The sequence below is a fragment of the Chrysochloris asiatica genome, unplaced genomic scaffold (assembly GCF_000296735.1).
Source record: "Chrysochloris asiatica unplaced genomic scaffold, ChrAsi1.0 scaffold00015, whole genome shotgun sequence".
Classification (NCBI taxonomy): Eukaryota; Metazoa; Chordata; class Mammalia; order Afrosoricida; family Chrysochloridae; genus Chrysochloris; species Chrysochloris asiatica.
The window spans coordinates 2,580,427-2,593,297 of NW_006408533.1; the positions used below are offsets into that span (position 1 = coordinate 2,580,427).

Genomic DNA, 12,871 nt, shown 5'->3' on the forward strand with positions numbered 1-12,871 from the left:
ATGTCTTGGAAACCCATAAAAGATATTTAAGAGTCAGAATAGATGGATGGCAGCGGATTTGGGTTGTTTTGTTTTGTTTTTATTTGTATTATTAGCCATCCCCTCTGTTGATAATTAAAACTGCCTGAATAGAGTTAGAGCTGAGAGAAACTCCTAGACAAAGAATCACTGATTCAAGAACCCTTCTTTTCCCCAGAGACAGGAGCAGTCAGACCTCAAAAGAGGTCCATTTGTACATACTTGAGCCCCATTTTGACAGTATCTCTTTGAGGGTCTTAGGCAGGGCACTTGGATCTAACTATTCAGTGGCACAAGAACCTGGTTGTGAGCTTGGATATTCACAAGACAGTGTGACAATGACAAGTGCAATAGTGAAGTCCCAATAAGATGACCCCAGCCATGCAACTCACAGAAAGAGAGTGTGGGCTCAGGGCTCCAAAAGACTCTTTTAAAATCTAACCTTAAGGGCATCTTTCTTTTTACTATCAAAACCCAGGAAGAATGCTGGAGAGTATGAAAAGAAAACAACTGCAACTCCCTCAGATTCTCCTCAAACTGCACCTTGCAACAAAGCCTGCCTGTTTTACATTTCAAGAGAGGTTGCTTCCTCTTTAAAAAAGTAAGCGCTACTAGGTCTGATGCCGCTGTCTTTATCAACCATGAAGTTCCCAGCAAGGTGCTGTTAGAGCCTGATTAAACCTCATACCAACCCATGTCCCCCATGGTAACCCAGAGGCGTCCGCTGAGACTGGGAGCGCTGATTCCATTTAATTGCCCCGGCTCTCTGTGATGGCCGGATTTCTTATCTCTCAAGGCCTGGGATGGAAACCCATGTGATCAGATGAACTATCCAGGGAGGGGGTGCTTGACAGATCTGAAATGTGAATATGGAGATGGTATTGTGCTCTGTAGCAACTTCTGAGACCTCAATGGTAAAATGTGATCTGCCACTGGAACACTCTCAGGACCGTGTGTGATTCACATAAAGCTCATTTTCTAGTGAAGCACTAATTATTCATAAATCAGGCTGTAAAATGAAAAAAAGTGTGTGTATATATGTATATATACTTCTGTACTAATGTGTGTGTGTGTATATGTAAAGACAAATATAGATATACTTCTACCTGCATCTATCTTTGCAATCGTGGTTTTTTTTGCATTATAGAATAATAACTTGTATTTTCACAGTACCATCTCTAAGGAATTTGAACATTGAAGAAATCTGGTTTATCCTCCTTCTACAATGAATGAAGACATCAATATTTATTTATTACTATGTTCTTTTAAGAGCTCTGGTTGCATAGTGGTTATGAATTGGGCTGCGAACCTCAAGGTCAGCAGTTCAAAACTACCAGCTGTTCTGTGGGAGAAAGATGAGGCTTTCTGCTCCCCAAAAGATTTGCAGCCTCGGAAACCCTGTACAGGGTCGTTATGAGTCGGAACCGACTCCACAGCCCACGAGGACCACTACCACCAGGTTCTGTCATTTCCTAGAGAGGGAAAAGGAGACTTTGGACAAATGAACGATGGGCAAGAATTAAAACCAGCAAGTCTCCTTAAATCTACATCACAGTCATCCCTCTCCAGAGAAGAAAGAAAATGGGCAATCCTTAAGATCACTGGATTCTTCAAGAAACTTTCCTTACTTCTGGAAAGACACCAAAAATAAACATGCTACTCTCGTGAACAGAGAAAACCAAAACCAAAAACTAATACCATCAAGCTGATTCCAACACATAGCAATTCTCTATAGGGTTTCCCAGACTGTACGTTTTTATGGGAGCTGAAAGCCTCATCATTCCCCAGTTGACCAGCTGGTAGGTTTGAACCACTGACCTTGCAGTTAGCAGCCTGATGCCTAACTCACAGTGCCACCAGGGCTCTTTAGTGGACAGAGAGGTGACTTTAATAGCACTTGAGAACATCAATTCTTGACCTCCCAGCCTCAAATGCCCTTTTGAAAATTGCCCTCCCACCACCTTTTTCTTGAGATTATTAGTTGCTAAACATTTTTAATTTGCCAAACAAAGTTAGTAGTGGGGCTCTAATAACAGCTAGGGATGCACTAATCATACCCCCACGTCCCCGGGAGAGCTCTGACATCTTTCCCATCCATACATTCACTCTATCTATTATTAACACAAGACTCGCTGTTTTTCTAGCCAAATTAAAGACATTTTTCTGATACCTTCTGCAGCCTTATTCTGAGTAAATATGTTATTGCCACTCGACTTTTTGAAATATGTAAAATATATAGACTCCCATTACTACCTTCAAGGACCTCTAGGTGTTTGGAGACCCCTTCCTGGGAATCACTCTTATGCCCAAAATGAGTTTGAAGATGAAAATTATTGCTAAGGGGGAAATAACTGTTGGTATAACAAGATATTTAAAAGCAAATTTTTTCTACCTGGGTTGGTCAGGGCCTAACAACCAAGAAAGGGATGCTTTTAAAATGAGAGTAAGTAATACAGCAAAAATGTGTAAAACCAGGATGGGGGCAAGAAAGGGAAATGTGTTGGTTTATACAAGGGTAAGGTTCTATTGTGTTAATCTATTCCCCCCAAAAGGACTTTTCCATTCAGTTGGGTAATTTTCTGAGTTCCCCAACTTTATTAGGATTTTGGCAATTTCCCCAAGGAGATCCAAAACAAGGCAGGCCATAATCACACAACTGGCATGCATAGCGTGATAGAAATAAAGGAAGCTGCACACAATTTTTCATTAATTAGTGTATTTTTTCCTCAGTGCAACAAGGAAGGAAATTGTAAATTTGTAATCAGGCAGAGCTCTAAGTTTTCCAAGAATAATGGCTGTTCTTTTCCCAAGTAGAGTAAAAGGACAATATGTCATATTCTGTGCAAATCTGAACTAGGTTCCTACATAACTCAAGTCAGACTTCAGAAATAATCATAAATCTCTTCTTATATTTATAATTAATTCATTGGGGGAAGTTTTCTTTATTCTAAAATGTGAGGATCTGTTCAAAAGCTTCCTGAGTCTAGAGTTTCATGGAAAAAGACTGACTGAGAACTAAATTGCTTCATGGGTTGGTGGTGCCTGGTCATCAATCAGAAACTTCCACCGTGTCTACAATGGGCCTCTCTGGAAAGAATCGTTGTGACCAGGAAGACAGACCTGTCCCAGCAGTGTTAGGACTGTTGCTGTTAGGTGTTGGCCACCCCATGTGTAAGAGTAGAACTAGGCTGCAATGGGCATTTTACAACGACAGTAATCCTTGTTGGAGTAGATCACCAGATCTTTGCCCTGTAGAGCTGCGAAGTAGGTTCAAATGGCCCATCTTCCGGTTTGTAGCTGAGCGTTTAACCAATGGGCCATCAGGGCTCCTTTACTGGTTAAACTAGTTCCTGGAAACACTCTAGTTACAAAGCCAATCACCTTGTTAATAAACAAAAGGCAGGAACACCAGTGCTACTTATCTCCCACTAATAATGGTGCCGTGGAGTCGGTTCCGACTCATAGCGACCCTGTACAGGGTTTCCGAGGCTGTAAATCTTTACGGGAGCAGAACGCCTCATCTTTCTCCCGCGGAACAGCTGATAGTTTCGAACTGCTGACCTTGCATTTCGCAGCCCGATTGTAACCACTACGCTACCAGAGCTCCCATTAATAATAAAAAATACTGTTAATAGGCCAAATTCTGACTTTTTTTCATCTATAGTTTCCACACTCCAAATGTGAAAGATTCCTGAATTAAGCACCTTATTTTTGTTGTTGTTAGGTGCCATCGAGTTGGTACCTACTCATAGCGACCCTTTGCACAGCAGAACGAAACACTGCCGGGTCCTGGGCCAACCTCACAATTGTTGCCACGCTTGAGCCCATTGATGCTGTCACTTTGCCAATCCATCTCGCTGGGGGTCTTCCTCTCTTTTCTTTGACCCTCCGCCTTACCAAAGTGCCTTATAGCTTTGGTCTAAATATTTGATTACCCGGAACCAGACCAACATTTATTTATTTCTAAGGTCAGTGGTTCAAACCTACCAGTCCTCAGAAACCCTATACAGGGTCACTATGAGTCGGAACCGTCTTGAAAGCACTTATTTCCAACTAATAAATAAGGACTGTTAATAGACTAAATTCCATCTTGCTTTCTTTTGTAGTTTCCATAGCCCAAATGCAAAAGGTTCCTGAATTGTCTTATAGCTTTATTCTACTGATTGGTGGTGGTGGCGGCTGTGTGCCGTGGAGTTGGTTCCCATTCATAGCGATCCAGTACAGGGTTTCCGAGGCTGTAAATCTTTACGGGAACAGAACGCCTCATGTTTCTCCCGCAGAACATCTGGTAGTTTCGAACTTCTGACCCTGAGGTTAGCAGCCCAATTCGTAAACACTATGCCCCGCATTTTTTTCCTTCTAAGAACTTCTGGTGTGGCGCTGTAGGCTAATGTGTCAGACTGCAAAGTCATTTGAACTGCAAGGTAGGTGGTTCAAGCTCACCTACTGTTCCTTGGAAACCCTATACAGGCTCGCTATGGGTCAGAATAAACTAGACGGCACTTCACAATAACAAGTGCTTCTAGTACAGGACTGCAACGTCGGTTTGAACCATAAAGTCAGTGGTTCAAACTCACCGGTCGCTCCTCAGAATCCCCATACAGGGTTGCTACAACTCAGAACCAACTCAACGGCACTTGATGAAAACAACAACAAAGCTAATCACCACAACAATAAGAGTAGAAAAATATGTTGCCAATGAGTCAATTCTAAGTCATGGAGACCCCATATATGGTACTGTTTACCCTATGATTTCCAGGCCTGTCGTCCATGGCACCTCTGGAAGGGCTTGAATCATCAACTTTTCAGTTAGTAGTCACACGCCTGCACCACCCAAGGAATGCACTTTAAAATAGTCCTGTGCTATTGTTGTCATTGTTATTGTTGTTAAGTGCCATCAAGTCGGTCCTGACTCATAGCAACCTTGTATAGGGTTTCCGAGGAGCTGCTGGTGATTTTGAACCGCAGACCTTATCATTCAAACCGACCTTACGGTCCAGTGCTTATGCTATAGCACCACATCAGGACTCCTGTATCTTTGCACTATTGTTGTTGTTGTTGTTGTTAAGTGCCGTGGAGTCGGTTCAGGCTACCAAATAAATGCATCCTGCAAGGGGTGCCAGAGACAGACATGAGAACCCAAACCCACCTAGGGTAAAGGAGATTTGAGGAGTAGGATGAAACTAAGCAAAGGGAATTTGATGCCTAGTTATTCAGAAAACATTCCTTCCAGTGAAGTCTATTAGGTGATGGGACAGCCTCCCAAGGACAGTGGTAGTAGAAGCACATGGTTAGAGACGTTTGGAAGGGGGCCTGGCTGGGGCCGTGGAAAATTAGCCATAGGGAACAACTGTGCCCAGACAGAGGAGAGGAGACATGTTAAAGATACCTTTCTAGCTCCAATTTGTAAGAATCTGATTAAACTAGAGAGAAACAAATTAAAAATTGAAACAAGAAAAAAAACAAAAAAACAAAAACGGAAGAGAGAGTACTGTCCAGACAGGAAACCCTGGGAAATCCCTATTCAGCATTCCATATTCGCTGAGGGGTGGGTTTCTAGTACAACCTAGGAAGAGACGGGTAGCAGGAAGGTACCTCTTAAATTACTTTGAATAACACTGAGGATTTGAGACCAGTTTCTGAACCCTGCAGAAAGAAAGGAAGCCTGAAACTGGGCAGGACCTAAAGTTCCTTCCCTTGGGCAGTCTGGCACAATCCTGTCTAAACAGTGACGTTTCTTTGTGGATAAGTCCAGACTTAGGATCTAAGCTCACCTTTATTTTTTTCCTTTTTTTTTTGCAAAAAGTATCAGCAATGGCATCACAATAGGCTCAAGTCTAACAATTGTGAGGATGGCCCAGGACCCGGGCAGTGTTTCATTCTGTTGTGCATCAGGTCGCTGTGAGCCCAAGTCAACTCAATGACACCTAACAACAACAACCAGAGATGTGGGTGCATGGTTTTCCTGATTTTTACCCTGTCGCCCTGAATCAACTGAGTATTCACGCCTGTTTTGTTAAACCCATTATGTTGTTGTTAAGTGCCGTCGAGTCGGTTCCGACCCATAGTGACCTTGAACAGGGTTTCCGAGGCTGTAAATCTTTATGGGAGCAGAAAGCCTCATCTTTCTCCCACAGAACAGCTGTTAGTTTCGAACTGCTGACCTTATGGTTAGCAGCCCAATTCGTAACCACTACGCTCCAGAGCTCCTTAAACCCATTATAAACCAGTCCAAATTAAGCATTTAAATCACATTGTACTCCAGTAGCATAAACAAGTTCCATATACTTGTAACTGACAGACAGAGAGAGAATGTGTGTGAGAGACAGACAGAGACATGAGAGAGTAATAGAAAGACACACAGAGAAATAGAAAGACAGAGAGGCAAGGAGAGAGAGAGAGAGAGAGGACAGGAGACATTTTCATACTTCTTTGGGTTTTATTTTTAAACTGGTTTCAAGAACTGTGACCTGAATTGAGAGTGAACCGCGCTCCAAAAAGGCAGTTTTCCTGAACATTACAGACAAAGGAAATAGTTTCCTAACCGAAAGGAATCACTTGAAAGCTTTTAGGCCAGACCCTGCTCAGGCTCTGATTTCCTTTCTTTGAGCCCTTTGATGAACAACTCATATGGAGATTGAAGCATTTTGTGCCTGGTTTGAATTTAAACTGTTGCTGACTTTAGTGGAAAACTTTCATAAACTCAACTCAGGCTTTCTGCCTTTCCCCAACCAGTGTTGACCAATTTCAGATCTGGCCTTGGATATTCAGCTTGAATCACTCATTCTCCGTGTGATCATTATTGTCAGCTGGACAGAAAGCAAGTTTCCCTCCCCAGATGCTTTCTGCCTCTGCCTGTGGACCTTTCCCTCCTAGAGCAGGTTGAGGGGGAGGCAGAAGGGGAAGACAAGAATGTAGGGAGCAGAATGGAGCAGGTGCAATGCTCTCGGTAAACTGCTGGGGAGCTGATCCCTCTGTGGTGGTGTTATGCTGACAATACCACGTGGAATCTATCCAGCACCAAGCAGGAAACCATAATATCTATGTGCCAAATCCTTTCTTCAGTAATGAGCTAGGCAGTGAGTAGAGTTTTGAAGTGAAGCCTTTGCCATCAAAACAAGAGTGTCTGCTAATCAGTTGAGGATAGTGGCCTGGGTGGATCCTTCTCCTCTTTGCTGGGCTCTTGTTCAGGAACCTGCTCTGCCTGCAGGATTGTGTGGTGAAAAACAAGAGTCTTGGAACCAATCCAGTCTGGGTTCACAACCCAGCTCTGCCACTAAAATGGGCAACTTTGAGCAAGTAACTTAATCTTCCTGAGCCTCAGTTTATCTGTGCATTTCACATCACAGCTTCAATTTATGAGGAGTTGTGAAGATTAGGTGCCACTGCCTTTGTAAACTTCCCTGTGTTTATTCAAGTCTTCCTGACCAACCTTACATGCTTGCTTGTTGTTGTTGGTTGGATTTTGTCTTTAACTTTTTATTGTGATTTGGGTGAAAGTTTACAGGGCAAACTGGTTTTCCATTCAACAAATCAGATACATTTTGACATTTATTACAATGTGAAAACACTCTTCCTACACTCTACTTTGCCATTCACATTATGTTTTCTTTCTATCCTTTCCTGTCTTCTGAGATTTGTTGTTATTTGTTGTTAAGTGCCGTTGGGTCGATTCTGACCAATAGCAACCTTGTATAAGGTTTCCAAGGAGCAGATGGTGAGCTTGAACCATCGACCTTGCAGTTCAAACGGCTTTGCCGTTTGGTACATTAACCCACAGTGCCACACCAGGACTCTTAACCTTTATCCCTGGGCAAATACTGACTTTGATCTCCTATGGTTGATTATTCTAAGGAAGGCACATTTGTAGGCCTGTCCATTGCTTGACTAAATATTGGACCATAAGGTGAATTTTGTTCCAGCCTTGAAGAGTGGCCAAGGACAATAATCTTGTATTCCTCCAGTCTCCTGACCAGTGAATCCATTTTTTTTTAATGTTTTTATTTTTATTTTTATCATTTTGAGTCTTGCTCCATACTGTTTCCCACTCTATCTAGGGCTTTCTACTGTGATCCCTTTCAGAGAAGTTGGTAGTAAGAGACAGGCACCATCTAGTTTTTCTGGTTTCAGTTGTAGAGACTGATAGTCACATGTTCCGTTAGTCCATCTGACTACTTGATTGCAAATATGTTCTATTTCCATCACTCTTCCTCACTCTCTTTCTACCCCACATTTCTACCCCAATAGTTGTACCTTAGATGGACACTTACGAGATTTTTTATTTTTTAAGTCCTCTTTGTTTTCAGCAAGCAAGGTTTTATCATCTGAATATCACTTCATGAATTTTCCTCCAAGCCTGATGCCATATTCTTCTTTATATAATCCAGCTTCTCAGATTATATGCTGAGCATACAGATTAAGTGTGGTAAAAGAATACAACCCTGGTGCACACCTTTCCTCAGTTCTTTAGGGATGGACTAAACAGCTGATATCATTACTTATAAATGTGTCATGAACATGATGGAGTGTACGTTGAGAAACAAGGTTGGTCTTTTTATTTTTACCTACTAATTCCATTTTTTCTATAAACTTCAGAAAACTCCTCATATACACATCAAACATGAACATACATATGCCTACAGAAACACCTATGTATGTACCCATATATTCACATAAGCTTTCCTATACACATATATGCATATATCGTTACCTATGTAAACACCCACAAGGAGCTCTGGTAGCTAGTGGTTACGAATCGGGCTGTGAACCGCAAGATCAGCAGTTCAAAACTACCAGCTGTTCCGCAGGAGAAAGATGAGGTGTTCTACTCCTGTAAAGCTGTACAGCCTCGGAAACCCTGTACAGGGTCACTATGAGTCAGAACCGACTCCATGACACATAAACACCACCATGTAAACACCCACACATTTTTTTGGTTGTTATTACTGCTGTTGAAATTCCCACAAACCCTTAATTCAGCTTCTTATCACAGTTAAGAAGTTCCTTTCTTTATTCTAAATTTTTATTGTGAACTGAGTGATAGGTTACATGGGAGAACATCGGTTTTACACCATTGTTTCATTGTAATGATTACAATCTCCTCCGTGCATCATCATTCAACAAGATTTGCTTTCATTCCCACTTTCTTTTGGGGGAGCTGTACACAGAAACACTCAGGAATATATAATTTAAAAAACTAAAGGGTACATTCTGCAAGCCTGCCTTCTGGCCGCCAGCACCCAATCCTTCTCTTTCCATGAGTCCAGAGTCATCAGCTGCTCCCTCTGCTCATGAGCTTTTATGAACCTAGTTGCTGCTCACCAAAGTAGGATGTAGAACATAGTCTTCATGGATTATACTATGCCAATTGATCATGGTGTCCCCTGAAATTAAAGTACTGAGGCTCCAGACCCAGCAATTTGTTGCCTCAAAATGTTTGGTAATGTGCTCTTTCCCTATCTCTGCTGAGCTGTGCAGAGGATGAGGCCCGAGTGCATTCCAGATTCCGCTCCACCCCTTAACTCACCACCATGGCTGAGGAAAGCTTTGCTTCTGGAGGTGTAATGGACATTAACACTGTTTTACAAGAGGCGCTGAAGACCACCTTCATCCATGATGGTCTAGCATGTGGAATTTACGAAGCTTCCAAAGTCTTAGACAAGCGCCAAGTTCATCTTTGTGTGTTTGCATCCAACTGTGATGAGCCTATGTATGTCTGGTTAGTCTAGGCCTTATGTGCTGGCCACCAAATCCACTTGATTAAGGTTAATGATAACAAGAAGTTAGGGGAATGAATGAGTAGGCCTCTGCAAAATTGACAGAATGGGAAACCTCACAAAGTGGTTGATTGCAGTTGTGTGGTTGTTAAGGACTACAGCAAAGAATCTCAAGCCAAAGATGTCATCAAAGAATATTTCAAATGCAAGAAATGAGATAATAAAAAACTCATTACTCAATGCAAAAAGAAAAAAAAAAACAACAAAAAACAAAAAGATGTTTAGGCAATGTCAATTTTTTTTACCATTTTGTCCCCTGTATACGCAACCAATTCATAGGCATGTTTGCAGCAAATACCCTCTGTCCAGCCCCTTTATACTTATGAGCATACTTCTACTCAAGTTAGTTTTTGTATATGATGAAAAATCTGAATCCTGTTTCATTTTACTACAAATGGACATCCAGTTTTGCCACATTTATTAAAGAAACTATCTCTTTCCCATTTAATGGGTTTTGACTTTTAATTAAACATAACAGTCCGTAAGTGGATGGATTTACTTCTTGGTTCTCAATCTTGCTCCACTGATTTTGTGTCTGCCATTGTACCAATACCACACTGTTTTGATTACCTTGGCTATTTACTAGGTTTTGGGACCAGGAAGTGTGAAACCTCCTAATTTTTTTTTCTTTTTCTTTAGCAGTGGCTTTGCTTATCTGGTGCCAATTTTCTTTCTGTATAAATTGGTGATGATTTTTTTCCATTTCTTTAAAGAATTATAAAGGAGTTTGGATCAGAATTTCATTATATCTACAGATCACTATGGATTATATTGACATTTACACAATGTTAAATTTTCCTCTCCATGAACATGGTATATTCTTCAATTTGTGTAGATCCCTTATTTTGTCTTGTAAAGCATATTTGCCTAATGCAATACATCATTTGAATTCATGACTGCTGCTTCCATGTGTGTTAATAGTGGAATCAAGCAAAATGAAGTCTTTGACAATTTCAATCTTTTCTCCATTTATCATGATGTTATTTATTGGTCCAGTGGTGAGGATTTTTGTATTCTTTACACTGAGGTTCAATCCATATCAAAGGCTGTGCTGTTTGATCTTCATCAATGTTTTAAGTCCTCTTTGCTTTCAGCAAGCAAGTTGTATCATCTGAATACCACAGGTTGTTAATGAATCTTCCTCTAATCCTGATGCCACATTCCTTCATATAATCCAGCTTCTCAGATTATTTGCTCAGCATAAAAACTGAATAAGTATGGTGAAAGAATACAACCCTGGCACACACCTTTCCTAATTTAAAACCATTCAGTGTCCTCTTGTTCGGTCCCAACTCATATCAAATTTATGTACAATAGAATGAAACACTGCCTGGTCCTGTGCCATCGATAAAAATGTTGTTATGTTTGAGGACATTGCTGCTGTCACCACATCAATCCATCCCCTTGGTGGGGTCTTTTTCACCTACCCTCCACTTTGCCAAACATAATGACCTTCTCCAGGGACTGCTCCTTCCTGACAACATGTCCAAAATACAAGAGACAAAGTCTTGCTGGCTTATAAGAAGCTTTCTGGCTGTACATCTTCCAACATAGATTTATTTATTCTTCTGGAAACCCATGGTACTTTCAGTATTCCTCTCCAACACCACAATTTAAATGCATTGGTTTTTCTATTGTCTTCCATATTCATTGTCCAATTTTCACATACATATCAGTGTTAAAAATACTTTCATTTGGGTCAGGCATACTTTAGTCCTCTTTGTTCATTAACACTTTAAAGAGGTCTTGTGCACTAGATTTGCCTAAAGCAATATGTCATTTGATTTCTTGGCTTCCATGAGGGTTGGCTGAGGATTCAAGCAAAATGAAATCTTTGACAAATTCTATTTTGTCTCACAGTGGTATTTACTGATTCAACTGTGAGGATTTTAGTTTCTTTAACTGAGGTGCAATCGGTAGTGAATTCTATAGTCTTTGATCTTCATCAGTAAGTATTTCAAGTCCTCTTCATTTCCTGAAGGCAAGGTTGTGTCATCTGCATATTAAAAGTTGTTAATGAGGAGTGACAGCGACACAAGATGGCAGCCACCACGGGCTCAGGAGTAAAAGTCCCTCGTAATTTTTGACTGTTGGAAGAACTCCAAGAAGGCCAGAAAGGAGTAGGAGATGGCACAGTTAGCTGGGGTCTAGAAATTGACTGAAGACATGACACAAGATGGACAGGGATGATAATTGGGCCTCCAAGAACAATTTATGAAAACCAGATATACAGCCTTAAAATAGAACGTGGACCTAAATACCCAGAAGCACCCCCCTTTGTAAGATTTGTAACAAAAATTAACATGAATGGAGTGAATAGTTCTAATGGAGTGGTGGACCCAAGAGCCATATCAGTGCTAGCAAAATGGCAGAATTCATATAGTATCAAAGTTTTCCTGCAAGAGATTCAGCGCCTAATGATGTCTAAAGAAAATATGAAACTCCCTCAACCGCCTGAAGGACAGGGTTACAGCAATTAATCAAAAAGAAAAACCACAGGCCCTCCCCTGACCCCACCCCCATTCGATTTAAGCAGTCTTCATTTTCCACAGTAGTAAATTTTCTAGATACGTCTTGTAGACCTCAAAGTACTGGAAAGGAAGCTCCCATTCAAGGGCAAGTTAACTTAAGATACTGAAAATAATACTAATTTTGTGTCTATTTGAAATACATAAATTGTGCTATAACAAAACAAAACAAAACAAGTTGTTAATGAGTCTTTTTCCATACCTGATGCCACCTCTTCATACTATAACCAGTTTCTCAGATTACTTGCTCATCATACAGATTAATTTAGTATGGTGAAAGAATACAACCCTGGATCACACCTTTCCTGATTTTAAACCATTCAGAATCCTCTTGTTCTTTTCAAAGGACAGTCTCTTTGTCTGTATATAGGTTCTTAAAAAGCACAATTAAGTGTTATGAAATTTCCATTCTTCACGTTGTTATCCTTAGTTATAATCCACACAGTAAAATGCCTCCACATAGTCAGTAAAGCACAAATAAGCATATTTCTGGTATGTAGTCTCTGCTTTCAGGCAAGATCTATCTAGTGTAACATATGTGACATCCCT

General features: G+C 40.9%; 2 pseudogenes; both read left to right on the forward strand.

Annotated features, from left to right (window-relative positions):
• Window positions 1-9,548: 9,548 nt before the first annotated feature.
• On the forward strand, window positions 9,549-9,950 carry LOC102824651 (annotated as a pseudogene).
• A 1,883-nt stretch (window positions 9,951-11,833) lies between these two features.
• Window positions 11,834-12,274, forward strand: LOC102825040 (annotated as a pseudogene).
• Window positions 12,275-12,871: the final 597 nt, after the last annotated feature.